General features: G+C 44.7%; 1 protein-coding gene across 1 annotated transcript in view; it reads right to left on the bottom strand.

The window, feature by feature from the left end:
* Positions 1-4178, bottom strand: part of FHL2 (four and a half LIM domains 2) — a 122170-nt gene extending 117992 nt beyond the window's left edge. The window contains exon 1 of the mRNA XM_038761000.1: positions 4055-4178. The gene's annotated coding sequence lies outside the window, so the exon portion shown is untranslated. The remainder of the gene's footprint in view (positions 1-4054) is intronic.
* Positions 4179-12467: the final 8289 nt, after the last annotated feature.

Here is a 12467-nt window from a genome sequence, read left to right as displayed (position 1 = left end):
TTCTTCTCCCACTATCCAAGACTCGCTGGAAAAGGGGCAGGAGTCAGCTTCCTTCTTGCTTCCCCTTTCCGCTTTTGCACCATCCCATCTCCCCATTTCCCTTCCTTTGAAGCCTATATCATCTGCTCTAACAGTAACCCTCCCTTTTTTCCATACCTTCCTCCAGTTATGCCCCATTTCTTTCCTACCATTCCTCTCAAACTTTCCTGTGCAAGTTATTTACATCTACCCCATTGTTGGGTAGGAACCGTCTCTATCTGTTGCCTACTTGTACTTCCCGAGTGCTTAGTAGAGTGCTCTGCACACAGTAAGCACTCAATAAATATGCTTGAATGAATGAATGAATCTACCGTCTCCACTTCATCCCTTCCAATTCTCTCCTTGACCCCCTCCAATCTGGCTTCTGACCCTTTCACTCTATGGAAATTGGCCACTCTGAGGTCACCAATGATCTCCTTTTTCTTGCCAAATCCAACAGCCTTTACTCAATCCTAATCGTCCTTGACCTCTAAGCTATTTTCAATGCTGTGGCCCACTCCCTTCTCCTGGAAATATTATCTAACCTTGGCTTCACTGACACCGCCCACTCCTAGTTCTCCTCCTATCTCTCTGGACACTCATTCTCAATCTTTTTCACAGGGTCCTCCTCTGCCTCCCACCCCCTAACTGTGGGAGTCCCTCAGACTCAATTGTGGGTCCCCTTCTAATCCCCACCTATACCCACTCCCTCAGAATACTCATTCACTCCCATGGCTTCAAACACCACCTATTTGGATGATTCCCAGAACTATCTCTCCAGCCCTGACTCTATACTTTTTTGTGGTACTTGTAAAGTGCTTATGTTGAGCCAAGCATGGTACTACGTGCTGGTGTGGATACAAGATAATCAGGTTGGACACAGTTCCTGTACCTCCTGCGGCTCACTGTCTAAGTAGGAGGGAGAAGAGGTTTTGAACCCCCATTTCACAGGTGAGGAAACTGAGGCCCAGAGAATCAATCAATCAATCGTATTTATTGAGCGCTTACTATGTGCAGAGCACTGTACTAAGTGCTTGGGAAGTACAAATTGGCATCACATCAAAATCAGAGAAATCAAATGACTTGCCCAAGGTCACACAGTAGACTAATGGTGGAGTTGGGATTTGAACCCAAGTCCTCTGGCTCCCAGGCCTGTGCTCTTTCCACTAAGACTATGCAGCTACTTTAGTCTCACATTTCCTCCTGCCTTCAGAACAGCTCTATTTACTGTTCTGATGACACCTGAAACATTGTGTCCACATCGGAACTTCTCATTTTCCCACCCAAACCCTGGCCTCCCCTTACCTTTTCCATCAGGAGACAATACCACCATCCTCCCTGTCTCACAGGCCTGTAACTTTGGCATTTCCTTTGACTCATTTCTTTCATTCAACCCACATTTTCAGTGTCACCAGTTCTTGTCGGTTCTACTTTCACATCACTAAAATCTGCCCTTTCCTCCCCATCTCATCACCAACCCCTAGTCCATGTCCTGCCTCCGGCCTGGAATACCATCCCTCAAATCTGACAGACAATTACTCTCTCCCACTTCAAAGCCTTATTGAAGGCACATCTCTTCCAAGAGGTCTTCCCAGACTAAGCCCCACTTCTCCTCATCTCCCTCTTTTGTATTTCCCTGACTTGCTCCCTTTGTTCTTCCCCACTTTATAAAGCCCGACAGCATTTATGCACATATATGTAATTTTACTTATTTGTATTGATGTCTGTCTCCCCCTCTTCCCCGCCCAAACTGTAAGATTGTTGTGGGTAGGGAATGCCACTGTTTACTGTTGCATTGTACTTTCCCAAGTACAGTGCTCTGCCCACAGTAAGTGCCCGATAAACACGATTGAGTGAATGAATAAATGAATACTACTGTGATCCAAACACTTACAATATCCCACCTTGACTACTACTGCACTAGACTCCTTGCTGACCTCTCTGCCTCCTGTCTTTCCCCACTCCGGTTCATACTTCACTCTGCTGCCTGGATTGTGGTTCTAAAAAAATTCAGTCCATGTTTCCCCACTCCTCAAGAGCCTCCAATGATTCCCATCTACCTCCACATCAAATGGAAACTCCTTACCATCGGCTTTAAAGCACTCAATCACTTGCCCCCTCCTCACTACTCTCCTACTACAACCCAGCCCACTCACTTCACTCCTCCAAAGCTAACTTACTCACTGTACCTCGATCTTGTCTGTATTGCCACTGACCCCTTGATCACAGGTCTCCTTCTGATCTAGAACTCCCTCTGCTCTCATATATGCCGAACCACCATTCTCCCTACCCTCAAAGCCTTATTAAAATAGCATCTCCTTCCCTAAACCCTCTTTTTTGCTACTCACTCTCCTTTCTACATCACCTGTGCCCTAGATTTGCATCCGTGAAACACTCGATATCTTCCCACCCTTAAGCCCACAGCACTTATGGACATAGCTGAAATTTATTTTAATGTCTGCCTACATGGATGTCTGTCAATGGAAAGAGCATAGGCTCTGGAGTCAGAGGTCATGGGTTCAAATTCCAGCTCTGCTAATTGTGTGACTTTGGGCAAGTCACTTCACTTCTCTGGCCCTCAGTTACCTTATCTGTAAAATGGGGATTAAGACTGTGACCCCACCATGGGACAACCTGATCACCTTGTAACCTCCCCAGGGCTTGGAACAGTGCTTTGCACATAGTAAGCACTTAACAAATGCCATCATCATCATCATCATTATTATTATTATTATCCATCTAGACTGTAAGGTTCCTGTGAGCAGGTAACATGTCTGCCAACTCTGCTGTACTAGACTCTCCCAAGCACTTAGCACAATGCTATGCACTCAGTCAGGGCTCAATAAATACCACAGATTGATGGATTGATTCACTTCAGCATATTTTCTGTTCTTGCAGTGAGTAAAGTCTTAATGCATTTCCTTTCTCAGAGCACACAACAGTGATGATTTGGACTTTCCTCCCCTAAGCCATAACAAGCCACTTTGTTTAAACATACTTTCCCAGTGTGTAATCAGTATCATCAGTAATTTGCCTTTCACCCCAGGCCTTCAGGAAATGCTGTTGCTGAGAATAAGATTAATTACAAAATTATTCTTCCACTTCCTGTGGAGAAAGGAGGGGTGGGGGTGGGGGGGGAAGATTTCAGTTACTCAATATTTGGGATAATAAGGGGGAGTGCATCCCATCCGTTTCCTATCAAACATTGGCGGAGGCCCCGGGAGGATTGGGGATAGGATTCTGCCCTTCTGGAGCCAGAGGTAACGGAGTGACAGGGTTTCTAGATTTACATGAGGATGGCCTTATCTAACAGAGCAGCTGCTCAGTTCCCGCTTCTCACAGTAAGCTGCAACCCCGGAGAAACTTGGGGAGAAGTTGAAACTGGCTCCAGCTGGGAAGAAAACTGTTGCAAAGCCTTTCTCTCCTCCTAATCCTGTTCAATCCCTCCATCCCATGCATTATGCCACTCTTTTACATCAAGGTAAAAGAGAAGCAGTGTGGCCTAGTGAATCCCTGTAAAATGGGGATTAAGACTGTGACCCCACCATGGGACAACCTGATCACCTTGTAACCTTCCCAGTGCTTAGAACAGTGCTTTGCACATAGTAAACACTTAACAAATGCCATCATCATCATTCTTCTTCTTCTTCTTCTTCTTCTTCTTCTTCTTCTTACCCATCTAGACTGTAAGGTCCCTATGAGCAATCAGCAATTCCCTGTGGGAATCAGAAGGACCTGGGTTCTAATTACAGCTCTGCTACTTGTCTGCTGTGTGACCTTGGGCAAGTCACTGAACTTTTCTACGCCTCACTCACCTCATCTGTAAAATGGGGCTTAATACTGAGAGCCCCGTGTGGGACACGGACTGTGTCCGACCTGATTAGCTTTTATCTTCCCCAGCACTCAGTACAGTGCCTGGCACATAGTAAGCACTTAACAAATACCACAATTATTATTATTATTATTATTATTAAGGCACAGGAGCCGGGGGTATGGAGGGGAGAAAACTATATGGCAAAAACTTCTCGGTTCTTACCTTGTTGCACTCTGAGGGGGCCTCCGTCCTTTGCCGGAGACTGAGAGGACGGTGACGGAAAAGGGCTTGCTGCTTTATTGGATCACCCAAACTACGCATTTGGCAATTAGATGGACAGATCAACCCTTGCCAGAGGGAGCTATAAATACAGTATCCCCAAAGGGACAGCCACCTACAGCAGATAAGAGCCTCAAGCCCCCTCCATTCAGCAAACCTTGTAAGGCATCTGAGTGAAGCAGCCCCAAGACCCCACGGTGAACGTGAGTGCCAGATTCTTAACCAGCCTGTCTGTTTGCTCTGATACTTCAAGGGCACTCCAGCTCCAAAAAAGCACTGCCGAGTTATAGAGAGCAAACAGGAGGTGTGGAGGGAGATGAGGTGGAGAGGCCGAGAGGAATGGGAGAGAGACGAAACATAAATCTCTTTTTTTTAATCAACCCGGCGGTGAGGCATACGTCAGAGGTGGGCTTGAAGGGCAAGGGAAGTTTCAAAAAGCGATTTAAAGGGCCGTTTAGGGGAGCAGTAGCAAGAGGCTGGACCTGGGAATCGGAGGACCTGGGTTCTAATCCTGCCACTCCTACCTGCTTGCTGTGTGGCTTTGGGCGAGTCACTTCAGGGAAGGTGTCTGCTAATTCTGTTGTAATCAATCAATCAGTCGTATTTATTGAGCGCTTACTGGGTGCAGAACACTGGACTAAGCGCTTGGGAAGTACAAGTTGGCAGCATATAGAGACAGTCCCTACCCAACAGTGGACTCACAGTCTAAAAGGGGGAGGCAGAGAACAAAACCAAACGTACTAACAAAATAAAATAAATAGGATAGATATGTACAAGTAAAATAAATAAATAAATAAAGAGTAATAAATATGTACAAACATATCATCAATCATATTTATTGAGCGCTTACTATGTGCAGAGCACTGTACTAAGCGCTTGGGAAGTACAAATTGGCAAACATATAGAGACAGTCCCTACCCAACAGTGGGCTCACAGTCTAAAAGGGGGAGGCAGAGAACAAAACCAAACACACTAACAAAATAAAATGAATAGGATAGATATGTACAAGTAAAATAAATAAATAAATAAATAGAGTAATAAATATGTACAAACATATATACATATATGCCGGTGCTGTGGGGAAGGGAAGGAGGTAAGATGGGGGGGATGTACTTGTATTATCCCAAGTGTTTAGCACAGTGCTCTGCACATAGTAGGGGCTCAATAAATACCATTTGTTGATTGATTGATTGACCTAACATTTCTGGGTCTCGGTTTCCTCATCTGTAAAAAGGGAATTAAAGTCCTGTTCTACCCATTTACTGATTAGATGGACAGGTTAAGTGCTTGCCAGAGGGACCTATAAATGCAGAATCCCTAAAGAAGCCGTCAACTTGGACTGTGAGCCCCCTTTGGGACAGGGATCAAGTCTCACCTGATTATCTTGACCCTACCCCACTGCTTAACATAGTGCTTTGCATATTGTAAGTGTTCAATGTATGCCACAATTATTTTATTAAAAAGCCAATATTTTCTAGGTAGATGGCATTTTAAGCTCCTTTCAGGAATTTCCAGCTCTCTACCAGTCTCATCTATGAGAGGGAGAGTCAAGCAGAGGCCTACCCATTCCATTCCTAGCTTGGGCAGTGGCTAGTGAGTGGAAGGCAATCGGCTACAAGTCAAAACTCACCTGTGCTGGGCAACAGCTGCATGGAAGAAAGTTAAGGGTGGAGGCTCAGGTTTACTGCTCAGAAGAAGGCATTGGTAAGCCACTTCAGTATTTTTACCAAGAATACTCTATAGATACACTACCAGAACGATTGCAGATGGAGGTGGGACATTCTGAGAGATGTATCTATGGAGTCATAAGGGTCAGAGATGACTCAACAGCATATGACAAGACAAGGCATTTTAAGGGTTGAAAGTGGGAGTGATTTTTATCTCACCACCATGAAATATTTATTGCAGGAGGGCATCTTGTCTCCAGTAAGGATAATAATTAAAAGTTGCATCGGGTGGATATCATACAAGGTTATCTTCTCTACATTTCCCAGTAAGATCTCCCCATGGGGACAGGGAGAATTCTTGAAAAACAAAATGAGAATAAAAACAATGGGCATATCTTTGCCGTCACTTGTGCCACTACCCAGTATAGAGTCAATTAATCAATGGTATTTATTGAGCGTTTACAGTATGCAGAGCACTGTACTAAGCACTTGAGAGAGTACAAAATAACAGAGTTGGTAAGCACATTCCTCCTCCCACCACGAGCCAACAGTCTAGAGGGGGAAACAGACATTTAATATAAAAGAATAAATTACGGGTATGTACAGAAGTCCTGTGGGGCAGAGGGAGGGGTGAATTAAGGGTGACGCAGAAGGGAATGAGAGAAGAGGAAGTGAGGGCTTAGTCAGAAAAAGGCTCTTGGAGGGGATATGCCTTCAGTAAGGCATAGAAGCAATAGATACTGCCTGGAGGAAGTCATCAGCAGCACCTGTCCTGATGGCATGTCAGCCTCTGGTCATAGTGTGGGCACTGATGCCTCCTTCTAAGGTGTGGGCAGCACGCGGTGTGGCTCAATGGAAAGAGCACAGACTTGGGAGTCCGAGGTCATGGGTTCAAATCCTGGCTCCGCCAATTGTCAGTTGTGTGACTTTGGGCAAGTCACTTCACTTCTCTGTGCCTCAGTTACCTCATCTGTAAAAGGGGGATGAAGACTGTGAGCCCCATGTGGGACAAACTGATCACCTTGTATCCTCCCCAGCACTTAGAACAGTAAGTGCTTAACAAATGCCATCATCATCATCATCATCTGGATTCCCATTGTTCTTCTGGGGGTTACGGGGACCAGGCCTTCTGGTCTTCAGATGGCTAGGCCCGACCCTCCCTTCTGCTCTCTCCTGCTGCCCCCTAATTAATAATAATAATTTTATTTATAATTTATGATTTTAGACTGTGAGCCCAATGTTGGGTAGGGACTGTCTCTATATGTTGCCAATTTGTACTTCCCAAGTGCTTAGTACAGTGCTCTGCACATAGTAAGCGCTCAATAAATACGATTGATTGATGAATAATAATAATTGTATTGATTAAGCGCTTACTATGTGCCAAACACTGTTCTAAGAGCTGGGGTAGATACAAGGTAATCAGGTTGTCCCACGGGGTTCTCACAGTCTTCATTCCCATTTTATAGTTGAGGTAACTGAGGCACAGAGAAGTTAAGTGACTTGCCCAAAGTCACACAGCTAAGTGGCAGAGGCAGAATTAGAACCTATGACCTCTGACTCCCAAGTCCGTGTTTTTCCCACTAAGCCGCACTGCTTAGACAATCAACTACACTTGTATGTACCCGCAGCCCCCTATAGCACTTTGAAAAACTCTATTGATGGTTTATTAAGCTCTGACTATGGGCAGACACCATGTTAAGCATTCAAGAGAGTATAATAGATTTAGAAGACATGATCCCCATCCTCAAAGAGACTATAACCTAGTGGGAGAGACAGATCCAAAATGAGAAGCTGTGTGGTGTAGTGGACAGAGAAGAGGTCATGGGTTCTAATCCGGACTCCACTGCTTCTCTGCTGTGTGACCTTGGGCAAGTCACTTCACTTCTCTGGGCCTCAGATACCTCCTCTGGAAGATAATAATAATGATGGCATTTGTTTTTATTATAACGACATTTATTAAGCGCTTACTATGTGCAAAGCACTGTTCAAAGCGCTGGGGAGGTTACAAGGTGATCAGGTTGTCCCACGGGGGGCTCACAGTCTTAATCCCCATTTTACAGATGAGGTAACTGAAGCACAGAGAAGTTAAGTGATTTTCCCAAAGTCACACAGCTGACAATTGGCAGAGCTGGGATTTGAACCCAGGACTTCTGACTCCCAAGCACGTGCCCTTTCCATTGAGCCAAGATGGGGATTGAGGCTGCGAGCCCCATGTGGGACAGGGACTGTGTCCAACTTGATTTGCTTGTATCCACCCCAGTGCTTAGTGCAGTGCATAGTAAGCTCTTTACAAATACCATCATTATTATTATCATTATTATTTATGGAAAGGAGGAAAAAGAGAATGGAAAGAGAACGGCTCTGTGGATGAGTAAATGCTTAAATGGGACACAGAGAGCAGCCATAGTGCCACAGGGGTTAGTATTCATTCAATCATATTTATTGAGCGCTTACTGTGTGCAGCGCACTGTACTAAGCACTTGGGAAGTACAAATCGGCAACAGATAGAGACAATCCCTACCCACCAACGGGGTCACAGTCCAGAAAGGGGGAGACAGACAACAACACAAGTAGACAGGCATCAATGCCATCAACATAAATAATAGAATGATAGATTCAATCAATCAATCGTATTTATTGAGCGCTTACTGTGTGCAGAGCACTGTACTAAGCGCTTGGGAAGTACAAGTTGGCAACATATAGAGACAGTCCCTACCCAACAGTGGGCTCACAGTCTAGAAGGGGGAGACAGACACCGAAACGAAGCATGTGGACATTCAATCGTATTGATTGAGCGCTTACCATGTGCAGAGCACTGGACTAAGCGCTTGGAAAGCAACAATAACAATATTCATTCATTCATTCAATTGTGTTCAATCAGCGCTTACTGTGTGCAGAGGATTGTATTCATTCATTCATTCATTCATTCAATCTTGTTCATTGAGCATTTACTGTGTGCAGAGCACTGCACTAAGCACTTGGGAAGTATAAGTTTGCAACATATAGAAAATACACATATATTATAATAATAATGGATGGATGGATGAATGAATGAACGAATGGACGGACAGACGGATGGATGGATGGACGAATGAATGAATGAACAGTTCGGTTGGGCCTCCAAGGCGCAGCCTCGGGAGGCGCCGGGAGGCCAGTCGCCACAACCCCGTCTGAAGTATATATGTATATATGGTTGTACATATTTATTACTCTATTTATTTACTTATTTATTTATTTTACTTGTACATTTCTATCCTACTTATTTTATTTTGTTGGTATGTTTGGTTCTGTTCTCTGTCTCCCCCTTTAAGACTGTGAGCCCACTGTTGGGTAGGGACTATCTCTATGTGATGCCAATTTGTACTTCCCAAGCGCTTAGTACAGTGCTCTGCACATAGTAAGCTCTCAATAAATACGATTGATTGATTGATTGATTGAAGTGACTACCCAACTCTTGTACTGGAAGAGGGGAAATCCATCCTCTCACCCACGGTCACTAAGTGCTCAGTGAACCTCAACCATCAACAAATGGACAACCAGTTCCTAGGCTGGGGAAGGGTAAGTAGAGGGAAAAGGATTTTGTGAAATGTTGTACCTCCTCCCTGCTGTTTGGCATTCCAGAGCCAGACTCAAACCCAAACGTCAACAGATCTAGTCCATTTTTGTAGAAAATAACCTTGTTTGTGGTTGGGGCTGCTTTATCCCAGCAGCAAGGCCAGCAGACTCTAGGGAGTCCCCGTTGACTGAGAGATAGAAAGAGAGAGAGAAAGAGAGAGAGAGAGAGAAAGAGAGAGAGAGAGAGGAGGGAGGGAGAGAGGGGAGAAGAGGGGGAAAGAGAGAGAGAGAAACGGAAAGAAGGAGAGAGGGACGGAGGGAGGAAGACAGAGAGAGAGACTGGGCAGCACTGGGGAGCCTGTCTACATGTTTTGTTTTGTTGTCTGTTTCCCCCTTTTAGGCTGGGAGCCCATTGTTGGGTAGGGACCGTCTCTATGTGTTGCCGACTTGTACTTCCCAAGCGCTTAGTACAGTGCTCTGCACACAGTAAGCACTCAATAAATACGATTGAATGAATTAATGAATGCCCAGGGGAAGAAGCCCAGTGGGAAAGTGCCATATTGGAATACTAATACAGTGTTTTGCACAAAGTAACCACTCAGGAATGCCATTGCTAGACTGATTGGTTGAGTGAAACACACACACCAGATGCCTAATCTGGGTGGGATCCAGACCTATAAACACAGATAAGTCTGTGTTTAAAGATAAAATATTGCCTATGGGCTCATTTCTTAATAACATCTGAGCACTTACTGTGTGCTAGGTACTGTACTTAGCTCTGGGGTAGATACAAGCTAATAGGTTGGACAGAGTTCATGAAATAATGATGGTATTTGCTAAGTGCTTGCTATGTGTCAAGCACCGTTGTAAGCAGTGGGGTAGATAAAAACTAATCAGGTTGGACACAATCCCTGTGCCACATATGGCTCACAGTCTCAATCCCCATTTTACAGATGAGGTATCCGAGGCACAGAGACGTGAAATGACTTGCCTAAGGTCACACCACAGACATGTGACAGAGCCAGGATCAGAACCCAGGACCTTCTGACTCCAAAGCCTGTGCTCTATCTACTAGGCCTAGCCGTTCCACGTGGAGCTCATAGTCTTAATCCCCATTTTACGGATGAGGGAACCGAGGCCCAGAGAGGTGAAGTGACTTATCCAAGTTCCCAGAGCAGAAGAGTGGCAGAGCTGGGATTAAAACCCAGGTCCTCTGACTCCCAAGCCTGTGCCTTTTCGACTAGGGCATGCCGCTTCTTCTCATTTCCTCTCAGCCCTTGAAAGGAGCTAGGTGATCCCAACTTAACCATACCCAGGAGAACCCAACACAGTCTAGGAAAGAAGAAGGGAGGCTCTCATCTGGCTTTATCAATCAACCAATCATATTTATTGAGCGCTTACTGTGTGCAGAGCACTGTACTAAGCGCTTGGGAAGTACAAGTTGGCAACTTATAGAGACAGTCCCTACCCAACAGTGGGCTCACAGTCTAAATATGTTGCCAATTTGTACTTCCCAAGCGCTTAGTACAGTGCTCTGCACATAGTAAGCGCTCAATAAATACGATTGATGATGATGATAAAAGGGGAAAGGGGGCTTTATGATATGAAAGAAGTGTATTGTGGGCATTTGTTTTGTATTCACCACAGAAATGATCTGAAATAACAGCGTCTGACCCTCACTGAGAAGGTAATATTTCTACAGTACCTTCCCTCAGAGAACTTTTGTGAACGTTTCAGATATTCCAATTCTTAAAAAGAGAAGATGAATTAGAGCAATTTCAGGCTGTCACTGAGACACATACAACAAAAATAGTCGTGATGAATCAATAGATGGATCAGTGGCATTTTTTTGAGCACTGGAGTAAGTGTTTGGGAGAGTATACACCCTCTAGACTGTGAGACTGCAAGCTCGTGTGGGCAGGGAATGTGTCTTCAAACTCCGTTGTATTCTCCCAGGCTCTTACGGAGTACACCCTCAATAAATATCACTGATGGACTGTGATTCTACCAGAAGCAACCCTTCACAATTCATTTCAGTCTAGTTCCCCGGGCTCAGAGGAAGACATGCCCTCCCAAACTCTCTCCCCAACCTAACTTGACCATCGCAGCTGAAAATGTCACTCTCCTTTCCAATCAATCAATCAATCAATCAATCAATCAATCGTATTTATTGAGCGCTTACTTTGTGCAGAGCACTGTACTAAGTGCTTGGGAAGTACAAGTTGGCAACATATAGAGACAGTCTCTACCCAACAGTGGGCTCACAGTCTAGAAGGGGCTCACAGTCTCAAAGCGCTTCCATCCCTGAAGCCCTCAACGTAGGCATTATCCTTGACTTCACTCAACTCCCATATTCTGTCTTTAAATCTCGTCAGCTTTTCCTCCACAGCAGTTTCAAGATACTCTCCTTCTTCTCTGACAAAATGGCCAAAGTTACCTCACACCGTTCTTCTTCATCTCCCTCACGGTCTACCCAACTGTTCACACCCTCCTTCCTGCCTGCATCTCCTTCTCCCTGTCTTCCTGCCAGACCTCAGTTCTCACCATCTCGGAAGCCTTTTGGAATCACATCTCTTCCAGGAGGCCTTCCTTGATTAATCTCTCCTGTCCTCCAGTCTTATCCCCATAATTACCTCTACAGCAGTTTGCTTCCAGCACAATCTTAGCCATCCACCGTCACCTATTGCATTTTTATATGTGCCCTATTACTTAAGCACTTACCTAACTACCCACTTTCTTTTACTTAATCAATACATTACTTCAGCATCTATCTCTCCTATGAGATTGCAAACTCCTTAAGAGCAAGGATTGTGTCTACTTACTCTTTTGTACTTTCCCGAGCATTTAGTACTTCCCAAGCGCTTAGTACAGTGCTCTGCACACAGTAAGTGCTCAATAAATACGATTGAATGGATGAATGAATGAATTTAGTAGAGTGCTCTGCACACAGTAGGGGTGCATTAAGCTGGCTGAGTGATGATTATTATCCAATTTAGACAGTGAACCCTATATAGTTCTTGATTTTCTTCTATCTAGTCAGTCAATTATATTTATTGAGTTCTTACTATTTGCAGAGCACTGTACTAAGCACTTGGGAGAGTACATTATAACAATATACAATATGCAACATAACA

The sequence above is a fragment of the Tachyglossus aculeatus genome, chromosome 2 (genome assembly GCF_015852505.1).
Source record: "Tachyglossus aculeatus isolate mTacAcu1 chromosome 2, mTacAcu1.pri, whole genome shotgun sequence".
NCBI lineage: Eukaryota > Metazoa > Chordata > Mammalia > Monotremata > Tachyglossidae > Tachyglossus > Tachyglossus aculeatus.
Note: the sequence above shows the minus strand (reverse complement) of the source record. Positions and strands in the feature narration are given on the sequence as shown.